At 43.4% G+C, this 15,319-nt stretch overlaps 1 pseudogene; it reads right to left on the bottom strand.

Annotated features, from left to right (window-relative positions):
- Positions 1–14,099: 14,099 nt before the first annotated feature.
- On the bottom strand, positions 14,100–14,632 carry LOC123946350 (annotated as a pseudogene).
- Positions 14,633–15,319: the final 687 nt, after the last annotated feature.

Raw genomic sequence — 15,319 nt, 5'->3', positions numbered from 1 at the left:
TTTCCTGTAGGGATGAGAAGGACTCAGATGGGCTCTGTGAGCTCAGGAAAGTTGCATTTAATATGCACTAAAGGTGTAAAAGCTGTAGTGGGATGAGTAAGTGTAACAGGGGAAGGATAGGAGTTCCTAAGATGGGGAAGATAATCAAGGGTGTCACTAGTTCTAGGTGATGCTATCTAACTCATTTGGTGCTGGGCCCATTCTTATGAGTCTGTTGAGTGATGACTCCCATGATCTGTTCTCCCATTCTTTTCTTCTGCTGGGAATATGGCTTAGATTCAAGTACCATTGTTCAATGAGATATGTCTTCATAGTTTCCACACAGTGGATATTGATCGAGGCCTTAAAATATGCCAGACTCCCAGTGAGGTGTGAGGGATATGAAAAAATAGAAGATAACATTCCTGCTCTCAGAAAACTCAAGATGTATGTAAGCACTGTTCCTCGTGCTCCAGCTCAGTGTTGCTAACTGCCATTACTTTATTAGCAAAGGACTTGCCATTTGCTTTTAGGGAAAGTTTGGCCATCCCTCATATGGCTAGATATGGAAGGTCTTATTTTGGTGTCCAATGGTGGCCATTTTGTGTCCCGGGTCAACAAAGGGTGAGGTTTTTTTTTTTTTTAAAGATTTTATTTATTTATTTGACAGACGGGAGATCGTAGAGAAGCAGGCAGAGAGAGAGGAGGAAGCAGGCTCCTTGCTGAGAAGAGAGCCCGATATGGGGGCTCGATCCCAGGACCCTGGAATCATGACCTGAGCCAAAGGCAGAAGCTTTAACCCACTGAGCCACCCAGGCGCCCCAGGGTGAGGATTATTTAAATCCATCTGAAGAATGATAGAAAGTTGCCACTCGAACCCAACATAACACAGGGCCTGGTTGACCATGAGCTCTCACTACATATTAGCTTATTTCTGTTTTTCGTTTTTAGTATTAAAGTATTAGTCATATGGAAGGCTTCTAAGACACCACAAGGCTCAGCGCAATGGCACATATCAGAGAGGGCCAATAAAAGAAAAGGTTGTTTGCCAGTAAAATTTAAAATAAACTCAGTAGGCAAAGAAGTCATTGGTTTAAAAAAATACAATTCATCGAAGAACAATCGTCTTCCTCACAAACGTCAATGTCCAAACCTAGATGAATTCTTTTAACCTGGAATTTTAGCTGTTGTATCTCTAAATCTCAGTTTTTTTCTTTCTTTAAAATTCCTGTGATTTTTAAAAGTCTCCAGAAGAGAAAGGGAAAATTAAATCGAGCAGAGAATAAGAATGTAGGTCGGTAAACAGGTGAGGAGTGAATTAATCTCAAGTATGGTGCTTTATTACTATTACTTAAACTAATTAAATTTGTAATTAACCCGATAATAGCAGTAATGGGACAAGAAGAAGGGAACTGGACCACTTCAGATGACTTTTTTCTAGCTGAGGTGAAATTTTGATATTTAAGAGTGTGAGCAGGGAGCAAGGGGCAGAGGGAGAGAGAGAGCATCTTAAGCAGGCTCATGCCCGGCATGGAGCCCAGCACGGAGCCCCATATGGGGCTGGATCCCATGATCCTGAGATCATGACGGAGCCCAAATCAAGAGTCCCACGAGCTTGATGGACTGAGCCACCCAGGCCCCCCACCCCCCAATTTTTGTATTTATTCATCCATTTAATCATTGATCCATCCAATCCACAAATGCACTCAGCACGTGCCAGACATTGTGCTAGGTGCTGGGACTACCTAGATGAACTGGTCGCCTCCTCCTTCTTAGGGAGATATCCACTAATCAATCACTAAATGAATTCCCACCAAGGAAAGTTATAGGGGAACATGCGGAAGATGAATGGTCCTGTGGCAGGTTGCTCTTGTTTTAGTCCAGTTATCTGGTGCTGCCACCTGCTGGGAATTTTCTTTTCTACAGCCTTTAACCTGAGGCCTGGACAGAGAAACTAGAACGTTCTTGGTGAAGGCTTCCATCTCTTCTCTTTACCTGCTACGCCAGGCACTTTTTCGCGATGCCTACACCTGTCCTTTTACCCCCCCACCCCAGCCCCCCCATCGTGGCATCAACCCTAACTCTTCCAGAATTGCAGGCTCCTCGCTGGCTGGTGTGCTGAGTCACCCGCCCAGGATGCCTGGGGCAATTGCCTCACTTCTCTCTCCCTCCCTCCCAGTTCTGCTCCCGAACTTCTGTTTGAAGGTTTTGGTCTTCTCTGGCCTTCCTCCCACTGCTGTGAGAGTGAGTTTCTTGCCAGAGCACTGGTGGTTGTGTGCCTGGGTTGCTTAACAGGAGCAGGAAGAGGCCAAAGGCCTTGGCACCGAGCACTTCCACCCAATTTCTAACTTACTTCTGTGTAGGGGAGTGGCGTTGTGGGTGGGGGTAGTTTCCTTACTTCCTCATGAGTAGTCTGGTTCAGGTCCTCTGGGCGGCTTCAGAATGCTGAGCAGAAGTCCGTGCTCAGGGGATTCAGCATTAAATAGGTCATTTGCTTTGCATCATCAATTCTTGAACTGAGTTAAATGCCTTTGGGGTGGTTTCATCATTAAAAAGGAGCCCAGCAGTACCAAGTCCACTACAGACTGCATGGCCTCCGGCCTCATTTGGCCCTCCCTCCAGCCAGAGGCTTCCTATGAATTGCTAATATTTTGCTCAGAAAACACTGATCTACTTAATTCTTGGACCACTTGGTGTGGCACAAAATCATGGAGACCAAACTTTTCTGATTGCTTGTCATCACATCAAAAATGATTCTGGATTCAAGTAGATCAGAAGGACTGTTGGAACATAAATCCTTTTGGAAAACAATGCAATGCTTACTTTGTACGTTTTATCCTAAGTTCAGTCATGAAGTGGAAAATATACTCAAGTGCACACACATATTTCTAGCTGACGGACACCCCTGCGAAAAGCTCCTCTGGAGGAACCCCACATCTGCCCCTCTTGACTCTGAAATTTTAAGAACGTATCTGGAGCTCAGCGCGACATGCGCTGCCAGGTGAAGAAGAAGGCCCGAGTAGACACGGCACTAAACAATTTCACTACTGAATCTCTTTGCGGATACGCTAATTTCTTGGTCCTTCACTTTTCCTTTTTTAGCTTGACAAACCATCCCATCAACTTCTCGAGCTCAGCCATCATTCTGATTTCTTTTCAGACTCCACTTTATCTTCGCCTTTCCTCTCCCACACAGCCTGGAACACTCCCTACTTGACTTGTGGTTAGAAACAGCCCAGCCCAGCCAGCACCAACCCTCTCTCCTTGATCCTGTGTCTGAGGCTGAGGTGATTTCCGTGAAAAAAGTTAGTGTGGAACCTGATAGGGATTCTCCGTGTCCCACCAATGCTCCATCCAATAAGTAAATGCCTCCCACAATTAAGTTATGATGTCCAATGTGTTCTCTAAGTAAGCTCTACACCCAACATGGGACTCCAGCTCACAACCCTGAGCTCAAGAGTCCCATGATCTACTGACTGAGCCAGCGAGGCACTCTGAATCTAATGTGTTCTTGAAAACAAAAGAGGACCTGAGGAAGATTGGAATGAGGAAGCCTGAAGGTAGGGAGCAATAAGAAATGATTAGGCCAGAGACGAAGAGATCTGGAGGCATGAATGTGGGTAGTATGGGAAACAGGAAGGTGTGCGGGCATGGGATACAGAGTGAGTTGGGGGGTAGGTAGAGAAACTCTCAGAGTAAGGGATATTAGCAGGGAAAGGGAACTTCAACTCCCTGGGCTGAAAGTGGGACTTGAAAATTAGGACTCAGAAACAGTCCAGCTCAAATCTTAATTCTTTCACAATGTGAGTGATTTATTTTAAGGCACTTCTCCCCTTCTCCACCCGCCCCCCACCATTTCACTATAGTTCATCACTTTTACCAGAGGTGCGGAGTTAAGGGAAGGCAAGAGAGAAGTGAAAGTCTAACCTTTCAGAACAATAATGCACTTTTTTATGGACATTTTTGAAAGTATAATTTGAAATTTAGTGCTAAACTGAGGGGATTTTTTCCCCTTCTCATATCAGTTTTTTTCTTTTCACATTTTTGTTTTCTTGCTTAAAATATATTAGAAAATTAGAATGTGCTCCTTGTTTCAAGTCAGATAGTATTGAAATCCATAAACAAAAAATAAGCGTTCTCTCCTCCTTCTTCAAAACTACCCATCAAAGAGCTGTTGATGGTTTGATGTATTATTTTCCATTTTCATAATAACATACAAAAAGATCCCCATTTTTAACAAAAATAAAATAATAAACACTCACACCATAACTTGCTTTTTAAAAAATAATATATACTGGGGCACCTGGGTGGCTCAGTTGGTTAAGGGTCTGCCTTAGGCTCAGGTCATGATCTTGGGATCCTGGGGCTGAGCCTAGTGTGGGGTTCCACACTCAGTGAGGAGTCTGCTTCTCTCTCTCTCCCTCTAACCCTCCGTGCACCCCCATGCTGTCTCTCTCTGTGTCTCTGTCTTAAATAAATAAATAAAATCTTCTAAAAATAATTTATATCAACATATTAATTCTACAAAATATTTCAGGCTTTGGATATACAGGTTTTTTTTACCCCATCCTCACTGTTAGATATTTTTCAAGCTATTTCCAGTTTTTCGACATGATATATATTGTCAAATATTTATACACATCTCTTTGCATTCTGGTTCTTTTGCTTTTAAAGGATAGAATCCTAAAATTGGGATCGCTGTGTTGAAGGGTTTGCACATTTTTAATTTATTAGTTGCTGCCAGGTAACTCTTCCAAAAGATTTGGGAGTGCAAACCTTGTGTTAGCATGTGATGGCTTATATACACATTTTAATGATTTCTTTATAACTGATTCCAGCTTCGCTCACGACCCCCCCCCCATTTTCACTTGTATCCTGATAACTTACTCTGTTTAAAACTCAGTCTCCTATGAGTAACTCACCCTTCAACACTTCTAGTTCTTTTGCTCCTGGACAGCCTCTGAATTGGAAGGTACTCATGTGTTCAGACCACAGATGTAGCTATCTGTGCTGACCTTTGGCACTGCTCTCTCTCTCTGCTGATCTGGCCACGGGCCCTGGTTGTCACATCTCAGTTCTGTAAGTTCCTTGTCCTAACCACAAAGATGCATCTGGTGCCCTCAGCTTGTCCGGCTCCCTCCCAGGAGGGCTGGAATTCTAGCTCTTTCCCTGCATCATGCTGGGAAGACTCTGCGAGAGGGGTGCCTGGGTGGCTCAGTCGGTGAAACGTCTGCTTTCAGCTCAGGTCATGATCCCAGAGTCCTAGGATGGAGTCCCTGGTGGGGTTCCCTGCTGGGCAGGGAGTCTGCTTCTCCCTCTCCCTCTGCCACTTTCCCTGCTTGCGCTATCTCACTCTTGCTCTGTCTCAAATAAATAAATAAAATCTTTAAAAAGAGAGAGCGAGAGAGAGAGAGAGAGAGAGAGAGACAGTGTGAGAGTCCCTCAGGGCCTTAACAGCAAGCCTCAGCCCTGATTCTCGCCTGGCTCAAGCAGACAGAAGGATGCTCTCTGAGGTTGAGTCATTCAGGTTGTCTTTGAAGTCAGGCAATGGTTCTGTTTGCTCTGGAAAGTCTCAAATGTATTTTAAGCTTATTCTGCTCTCCTAGAGACTAGACCTTCTGGGAAGGAGCAGCAGCCCAGGCCCCCGCCTCCGCCCCCTCCAGCGATGAAGCCCTCAGCACATGCCCCACAATCCTTGCTTTCCCCAGGGCTGGTGAAGCTCTACCTTCTGAGCATGATGTGCCTTTTATGACATCACATACTCCTCTCTGTGGTTATGGTATAAATATTAGGTACTTGGTCCTCCAGGTGTTGGCTCTGGATAGTTCAAGCCAGACTTTGGGGATTTAAAAAACAAAACAAAACAAAATACGATTCTCTCTCAAGTGCCTGACTCTTGTAATTGAAAGCCGTAGGTTTTAAGGCCCTTTTCTCTGCTATGCACTTTCCAGAGTTATTTTCAAGAGCTTTAAATCTTTATCTTTAGTTCTAAAAAACCTAACACTCCTTGAATGGTGGGAAAAAAAGAGATAAGCAAAAGGAATTTTTAAAAAACCCACATAAATATCCAAATATTCCCCCCAATATACGAAAAAATTTGTTCATTGCACAATTAATTATGGAGGTGATGAAAAAACTAATTTGAAGAATTCCAAATAAAAGAAGAATTCCATCTTGGGGAAGAAAAACACTTAAATCACCCCGTGGTGGGGGGGGGGGGGTGAAGATTGAGATCCCAGGGACATGTTATAACAAAAGTTGGTTTCCAAACTACTGTGTAAAAGGAAGGAATTTGTTTGCATCAGTGAAGCAGCGGGGAGGTTAATGCGCAGAGGAGACTGAGGCAGAAAGAAGTCAAGAAAGAAGGCAGGACGATGTACACTGCAAAACGTGACCGATCCTAGGACTTCCTAAATCTCCAGTATAATTCTGTCAATTGACAAGAAAAATGTTTGGTCTAAGTGTGTACAATTAATAGTTACACTGTGAACTCAGCATGATGTGGGGATAAACAAATCTAATGTAAGGCGATCGAAAGTGTCCCATCACCGGCAAAAGGAGAGCCTGCTCCACATACAGCGCCCCGCCCCGCCCCGCCTCCCCGACCCCGCCCCCCGTTGCCCCTGGCAACTTACTGCCTCTGCCCTATTATTTACTATTCCGGGTTTCCTCTTGTACTTTCCACTTCTATGCGGGTGATGTGTTTTCAGACCTTTACGCAATGATCTGCCTTTCCTCCTTTGCTGCAAAGGAGCACCAGGGAGCCACAGTCGCCCACAATCCTGCTTCCAGGATTGCTTAAAAAAAAACAAACACGAAAACCCTCTTAATTTACCTCCAGGAGACCTTTTTTTCACTTTCACTTGAGTCTCAGCAAGCCACGCCAGATTGCGCATGCGTTTGACCTACCTTAAGCGCGAAGCTTTCTCTCTCTCTCTCTCTCACACACACACACACACACACACACACACACACACACACGGGTACACACACGACTATATTTGATAAATATGGTGTGACTCATTGCACATTGCATGTCTCAAATGATATATTATCAGTGCATACGCAGATATTGTATGTTGCTTGTGTATATGTGTGTTTTAAATATTATATATAAAACATATAAATCCTTCAAACAATTATATTTATATTTATATTATAACTATTATGTATAAATACACACTTGGATATTAACTGGCTGCCCTTAGGACCATCCTGAGCATGGTGTCACATTCAAAAGAAACAAATTTCATTCCAAAATGATCTCTGAAGATAGTGTTTTTATTTAGATATTTCTTAAAGAGACAGAGACCAAAGAACCACATCACCTAACACATGTCAAAATTTCTAAAACCTCTCCTTAGGCACCTCCTTCTCCCAAACTTTTATTCGTCTGGGAGCAATTCAAATATTTTTGTCCCCCGTCTTCAGGAACGCTGATCTCATCCTTGCTTTTCCCTACAGATCTCTTCTTTCTCATCTGCCTCCTTTCACTCCCAGGATCTTTTGTTTCCTCCCACGCAGCTCTTATTTTGTGTAGATAGATCTACCCCTTCTCCAAGCTTTTTAAATTCTGTATCTACACCCGCTATCCACCCCTCCTCTCAAATTAGGTCGACAAAGTCCTGTGGCTAATATCTGATCAGCCTGTTAGAAGCAGGAGAGGGGAACATATTTTAAATTCTTGTATTTCAAAGAAATATGTTTTGGCCCTGCGTACACAGATTACTGCACCGAAGCTTGATTTTTCCTGGTATATTTACCTTTCAGAGAGTTCTGGTGGGTCAGTGCCCTTACAAGAGTAGCTGTTATATTATTTGAATACCACCTCTGTTATAGCAGAACCAAACATTTCTCATTTAAGGACTTGGGGGTGGGGGTGGGGTGGGTGGGTGGGATGCTGTTTAGGGAAGAAAACTGTCTTTGTTAAGCATTCTGTTTGGAAAAAGTTAGTCCCTGGGGCCTGGCCTTAGTGACCTAGTTAGCGGTGGGACAAAGAAAAGTACATTTCCCTTCAAGATAAAGGTAGAATTTTGAGTTTTAGAAGACAAAATTTAGAAGAATTTTGAGTTTTAGAAAGTGAGAAGTTAGGAACAGATGGGAGAAAGCAGAGCTAAGCGATATTAGCATTAGTTCAAATATAATTACATGCCAGGCCCTGTTCTAAGTGCTTGGACTTACATTAACTGATTTGATTCTCAAAATAACAGTAGGGGAAAAAAATAACAGTAGGAGTTGAGCATTATTATTATTATTATTTTCCCCATTTTCAAGTGTAAAAACTGAGGCACAGGGAAATTAAGTAACTTAACCAAGTATCAGGGAAAAGCCTCAAATGGCAAAGAGAGACAGACTTGCTAGGGACCCGGGCAAGCCCGCAGCAGGTTGGCCCCCCATCACTTCATAGGTGCAGAAGCAGAGACGAGACTGAATGGATGGGGCCCAGACAGTCTGTGACTCACAGTGCAGCAAACAGCAGTAACATCAGTGTGGCTGTGGGGTTCCCTGCCCCTAAGTCCCGTGGGGTGGTCATGGGCCCAGAGGACAGCTACTCACACAGTGGGTCGTGCTGCCTGTGAAGAACCCAGGGTCAAAGGCTCAACACTTTTTATAGCAGGTGAGTTGTAAAGTACTTAAACTGTGAGCGCCCAGACCGATTTAATTTCCAAGTGACTTGCTACAGAAACTGCTGGGGTCAGAGGATGATGAGGGGCTGTAGTTTGGTGCCCTCAGCAAGGACATGCAGAGACTCCTGGGATCCATGGCAAACTGCCTCTCCCAACACCAAGGTCATGGCTAGCAGGTGATGGAATGAGAATTTGAACGTGAGCAGTCTGGCTCCCAAGTCCACACTCTCTACTCCATGTTGTCATCCTGCATTGAAGCCTAGTATTGGATTTTAACCTATCAGTTGTTTTGTTGTGCATGGCAATATGAGCTCTGTTTTAATGGCCACAAAGTGTAATAAAGCATTCACACACAGTTTTAAGTCAGCCGTGGTTTGGACGTGAGGAGTTTGGAGTGCCATCTGTCAGAGTGACAAATTGTTTCAAAGGAACAGCCAATATCCCAGGAGGTAAAATGCAGAATGGAGAGAAAGAATTCAGTAGGAACAGTGAAAAGTCCTGCAAAGTCTTCCTAGAGATAGGGAAGGACGTGGAGTATTCCTTCTTAAGTGGGACTGGATTGTGAGTTCATTTTTATTAAATCTTAAAGTGCAAGATGACCCTACAAAACTGGAGGGCTTGGGGACTTCCAAGGGCTGACACCTGGGGAAGGGACAGATAGATGAATCAATAGATACAGGATAGATAATAGGGAAGGAAGGAAGAAAGGAGGGAGGGAGGGAGGGAAGGAAGGAAGGAAAGGAAGGAAGGAAGGAATTCTATGACATTCACACTGCCAGCGGTTTTAATGGTTACCACAAGACTGGGAAGGAGCAATCATTATGACCATTTTACAGAGGAGGAAAATACCGCTCTAGATGGTAACTTGCCCAACGTGACACAGAAAGTGTCAAGAGAAGAAATGTAATCCACTCATTCTTAAGTCTAAAACCGAGACTCTTTCCAGCCCACCACACTGCATGGTTAACCTGGGCAGGAAGGAGAACGTGCAGAAAAACACAAGTGATGGGTGAAACCCATCAAATGAAAGCTAATCAGACAGCACTGATGCTCCCTACCGTGTGGGAGGGTACGTTTCCACCCGCTGCCCGTGAAAGCTGGCTGTTTCCTCAGGGCCAGAGACTGGCTCTTTCCCTTGCCCTTTTAGAAGATTAAAAAGGATAATTTGCTCCACCAACCTCTGGATAAAAGAATGATGTGCTTTCTGGGTTATCTAATTATAAATATCATAATAATTCTGTGTTGCATTAAATGAAACATAAAAATCTAAGACACAGTCTAATTCTAGACGTGCTGAGATGTGGACAGGGCATCTTAGAACTGACCAAATACAGTATTAAAAGCAAACCAGGCAGGCAGAAAGATGCCTAATACTTAAGTTTTTCCCTTTCTCGGGGTGACTGGGTAAAATGTTTTTTTCCTGTGACTGTGCTAAAGGTTGTTTGGTTTTGTCGCTACGGGATTACTGATGTGTGAATTGCAACTCCTACGGTGACGCCTACGCACACGTGTGCAGAGGACGCACAGAGGCGTGGAACATCTCCTGGCCACCAAGAAATTGGTATCAGTGGTTGCTCCAGGAAAGAGAGACTAAAGGTCAGGGGCTTGGATGAAATTTACGTCTCAATGAATAGCTTTTGTATGGTTCGAGTTACCATGTGCCCATTTGATTTAAAAGTTGCCGATGTGCACATTTTACTTCTTAAGACTCCTGTGAAAACAAATAGTAGGTAAACAGGATTGCCATTGACGGCAACTCCAATAGCTAGACTCTGACTCATCATGTCATCTATCCCTGGACCCCACTTGATGGTAAATATTTTTTTATATCATGCTTCCTGTGTCCTTATGAAACCATTATCAATTTTAAGGTGGCCGGAGACACTGAGTGGATTTCTATCAAAGTTAGATGTAGAATCCTTTTTCATGTCAGGGGATGGCCTATATTGTGGGTCACAACTTCTTTTAAGACCTCCTTAGAGAGTCTGTCTTTTCTCATAAGACAATTCCAGGTGAAGCAGAATGCCCTTGAGTACCACGTCCCTGCTCTTTGCACGTACTTGACTACAACACATTGACAAAAACACATGTTTAAAAATACAGTAATTCCAGGCGCCTAAGTGGCTCAGTTGGTTAAGCTTCACCTATGGCTCAGGTCATGATCTCAGGGTCCTGGAATCGAGTCCCTTATTGGGCTCCCTGCTCAGCAGGGAGTCTGCTTCCCCATCTCCCCCTGCCCTTCCCCTGCTTCGTGCTTTCTCACTCTCACTCTCTGTCAGATAAAGAAATCTTTAAAAAATTTTCAAATATTCCCAAATTCACAGTACATACAGCCCTCTTAATATATAACATTTAGCAGTTGTTTTCAATTAGGGATAATTTTGCCCCCTGCTCTCCAGCAACATCTAGTAACTCGGGGGACATTTTTAGTTGTCATAACTGGGTAGGGGGGCTGGTAGTGGGGTTGCCAACTGGATTCTAGTGGGTAGAGGCCAAAGATGTTACAATGTACAGAACCCGTCCTCCACAACAAAGAATTATCCAACCTAAAATGTCAGTAGTTTGACATGATGTTGAGAAAACATGCTTCAGAGTTTCCTCATCTTATTCAAGGGAAATGTAATTAGTGCTGGCCAAGAACCGATGAAAAGCAACTGGCAAGGGTGGAGGGTGGGAGGGGGGAGAGATTGCAGTGGTAGCAGTGGGTCACCAAGTGTTTTAGTACTTTGCAGATTATAAGATAATATATCTTATAATTAAATCAAGATGATCTAATCTTTCTGGCTGAAATAGGTATTAGTTGATCTAGTATTTTTACAGTTGAAGAAAACTCATGCTATAAAATCTTGTGACGGGCATGGCTGACCAAAAGCAGAACTGTTCCCAGAAGCAGGGACTCCAGACAAGTGAAACTCAGTGAGAGAGGAAGGGCAGCATACGAAGAAGACCAGGAGCCGTAGAGGTGGAGAGACATTGGCGGAATCATTGGCCACAGTTCACATTTGGCTGAGGTAATAGAAATAAATACAAGTATCTTTTTCAAAGTGTTCTATCATGACAAAGTGGTGAAGGCTTAGGGTTTTAAAATGACTTCAAATTTTAACAAACCTAAGCCATTAATACTTTTTAAAAAAAAGATTTTATTTATTTATTTGACAGAGAGATAGAGAGCCCAAGCAGGAGGAGCTGCAGGCAGAGGGATAGAGGAGAAGCAGGCCTTCCACTGAGTAGGAGCCCGATGTGGGACTCGATCTCAGGACCCTGGGATCATGACCTGAGCTGAAGGCAGCCGCTTAACCGACTGAGCCACCCAGGTGCCCAGTACATTTTAAAAAATAAGTCAAAGAAACAAAAGTGTGCATAATATGCGTATGCACTGGGGACACAGGGAAAACAAGTAACACTTTTTAAAGGGGTGCGACTTCAGCTTTCAACACTGTCTCAGAGCTATGATGAGCTGGTCTGAGTCCTGAGAAGAATATCCTTCAGGGAACTAGACTGACTAGACTAGCTCTTAGAACGAGGGTGGTCAATAGGCTCCACTTCACTCTATCTCTTGTCAGTTAGTAGTGTCTTCTTGAAGCTCTACACCATCAAGGGCCCTGTGACAGAAGTAGAACTTGGCGGGACAGTGTGGTGTGTCATGATACATAACAATGTCTGCCATGGGCTTGAGGATGGATCATGGCAGAGATATTGGACATTTCCTGACCTAAGACCAAAGCAAGGTGAAAGAACTCTTCTAATTCGGTCTCAGAGATTGAACACAAGATCTTACCACTATGATGAGATGAAGAGCCATACGTACTGTTTAAAATGAAAGTAGAGGGGCGCCTGGGTGGCTCAGTTGGTTGAGCGACTGTCTTCAGCTCAGGTCATGATCCTGGAGTCCCAGGATTGAGTTCTGCATCGGGCTCCCAGCTCACGGAAGTCTGCTTCTCCCTCTGATCTTCTCCTTGCTCATGCTCTCTCTCACTGTCTCTCTCTCAAATAAATAAACGTTTAAAAAAAAGAAAAAATATAAAATGAAAATAGAGATTTTTACAAGAAACAGCAAGAGTCAGACAATGTTTATTAATGCCTATTGTGTCTCACTCTCTGGGAACATCTTTTTTTTTTTTTTTTTAAGATTTTATTTATTTATTTGACAGAGAGAGAAAGCACAAGCAGGCAGAGTGGCAGGCAGAGGGAGAGAGAGAAGTAAACTCCCCACTGAGTAAGGAGCCTAATGTAGGACTCAATCCCAGGACCCTGGGATCATGACCTGAGCTGAAGGCAAATGCTTAACCACTGAGCCACCCAGTCATCCCTCTCCTGGGACATCTTTTGTTAATTTCCCCTTCATAGAACAAAGTGCAAATGAACCCCTACCAGAATCCAAATCAAAACCACAGGGATCTATCAACTCTCACCTGTTAGAATGACTGGACTCAGAAAGACAGGAGATAACAAGTGCCTGCGAAGATGTGGAGAAGAGGGGACCCCTTGTGCACTGCTGATGGGAATGTAAATTGGCGCAGCCACTCTGGAAAATGGTAGGAAGGTTCCTCAAGAAATTGGAAATAGAACTGTCACATGAACTAGTAACCCCACTTCTGTGTTTATAGCCAAAAGAAAGGAAAACAAGAGCTCACAGAGATAATCTACACTCCCATGTTCACTGCAGCATTACTCACAATGGCCAAGATATGAAAACAACCTACGTGTCTTTCCATTGGTGGATGAATGATGGGAGATCATCTAAAGAAGAGGATGACAGAAAGCAAAATGAAACTTTGATTCTTTTAATTAAGCATGGTTCAGAAATTTCAGGGGACAGAGATACAGAGATCCATTAAGAGGTATTTCTCCAGCTCCTTTAATTCTCTACCCCAAGAAGATATTCAGTAATATTGAGGTAATACGTTAATTTGGGTCTTCTGTGAGGAGATAATTGTTCCAAGCATCGAAACAGTTCTGAACATCCGTTGGATTGATCTTGGCACACACAGAGGGCTTTGCACATAACTCTTACCTGACAGAGATGACTGCTTTAGACATGCATGGAGGGAGCTGTGTGTAATCCTTACTTCATGAACATAGCAACCAAAAAAAAGGCCAGTAATAAATGCTAGTGAGGATGTAGAGAAATTGGGGCCCTGTGCATCGCCGGATGCAATGTAAAATGGTGCAGCTGTCTTGGAAAACTGTGCCTCAAAACATTAAACATATAATTACCATATGACCCAGTCATTCCAATCCTGGACATGCACCCAAAATAATTGAAAACATATGCTCACACCAAAACCTGAGCACAAATGCTCATAGCAGCATTATTCATAGTAGTCAAAAAGTAGAAATAACCCAAGTGTTTACCAACGGATAAATGGATACCCAAGATGTGGTATATCTGAGCCGGGGATTTCCTCTTTCAGTTAAAAGATACCTTAAGACATTTTTAAATTCTTTGATGGTCAAATAATCCTTTATTGAAATGTTTTCCTTCGTTGTTCTTCATTCCACTGCACCACTGTTGATGTCATCTTTGACGTCATGGGGGTGGTGGCCATCAACATTGTTGCCCTCAGACTGGGCAGTCCCCAGGATCTCGTTAATGGTTCCAGAGAGTTCTCTGGCTAAAGACCGGTGCCACATCTGGCAGGCAATGTTGACAATCTCATCAAAAGTGATGCTGCCACTGTGCTTCACGTGTTTCTGCATCTTTCTGTCCCTTGGGGATTCGCTCATCAGGGTAGAGGCAGAAGGTCCCACTTCAATCTGGGTCTGTTGGTTCTGAGTGGTCAGTTTCACCGTCATCCCTAGACCCTTCCAATCACCGGTTGGTTGCCTTGGTGAGGTCATCACCAAGCTGTTCTGGAGACTGCCCCAGAAGGCCGAACTTGAGGGCCAGGGCAGACATGGCACTGACTTCCCCACCAGTGCACATCAGGTAAAAACTTTGATCTCATCAAGTTGAACTTCGGTGGCATGGTGGAGGCGGCTGGCGTCGGATGAACCCGGATTCGGGCGGCCCAAGACAGTTGCATCTTCTCCTGCTTCAAGCCAAAAGCCAAAAGCTTAAATTTTAATTTTAAAATTAATTTCTCGGGGTGCCTGGGTGGCTCAGTTGTTAAGCATCTGCCTTTGGCTCAGGCCGTGATCCCAGCATCTTGGAATCGAGCCCCGCATCAGGCTCCCTGCTCAGCTGGAAGTCTGTTTCTCCTTCTCCTACTCCCCCTACTTCTGTTTCCTTTCTTACTCTCTCTCTCTGTCCAATAAATAAATAAATTCTTTACAAAATTAAGATAATCTGCTCAGCTTTTTTTCTCCAAAGTTGATTTCCCCAACTTCTGACAAAATATTAAATTATTACAAATATTTCAGGCCTACTAAAAATGAAGGCATATTTTTTTGAAGTGTACATAATTTTGAATGTATGTATTAAATCAAACATGTTTATTAAATTACTCAGCTCTCTATATTTATGGGTATTGTTTATCCTATGTGTCAAAGGGTAAAACACGTTAAAATGTTCCACAGTTGTGTTTCTGGAATTTTCTCCGTGTGTTTCGATAGTATTTGGCTCTGTATAAAGCTATATAGTGTTTATGAAAAAAATCACATGACTCATCACGATACAGCTTTATCCATAAAATGGTGGTATGGGGCCCACTTACTGCTTTTGCCCTATGGTATATTTTATTCAATATTATTTCTTGCTTTGTTTTTATTTT

This window comes from Meles meles, chromosome 7, assembly GCF_922984935.1.
Source record: "Meles meles chromosome 7, mMelMel3.1 paternal haplotype, whole genome shotgun sequence".
Lineage (NCBI taxonomy): Eukaryota > Metazoa > Chordata > Mammalia > Carnivora > Mustelidae > Meles > Meles meles.
This window is presented reverse-complemented; position numbering and strand designations above follow the sequence as displayed.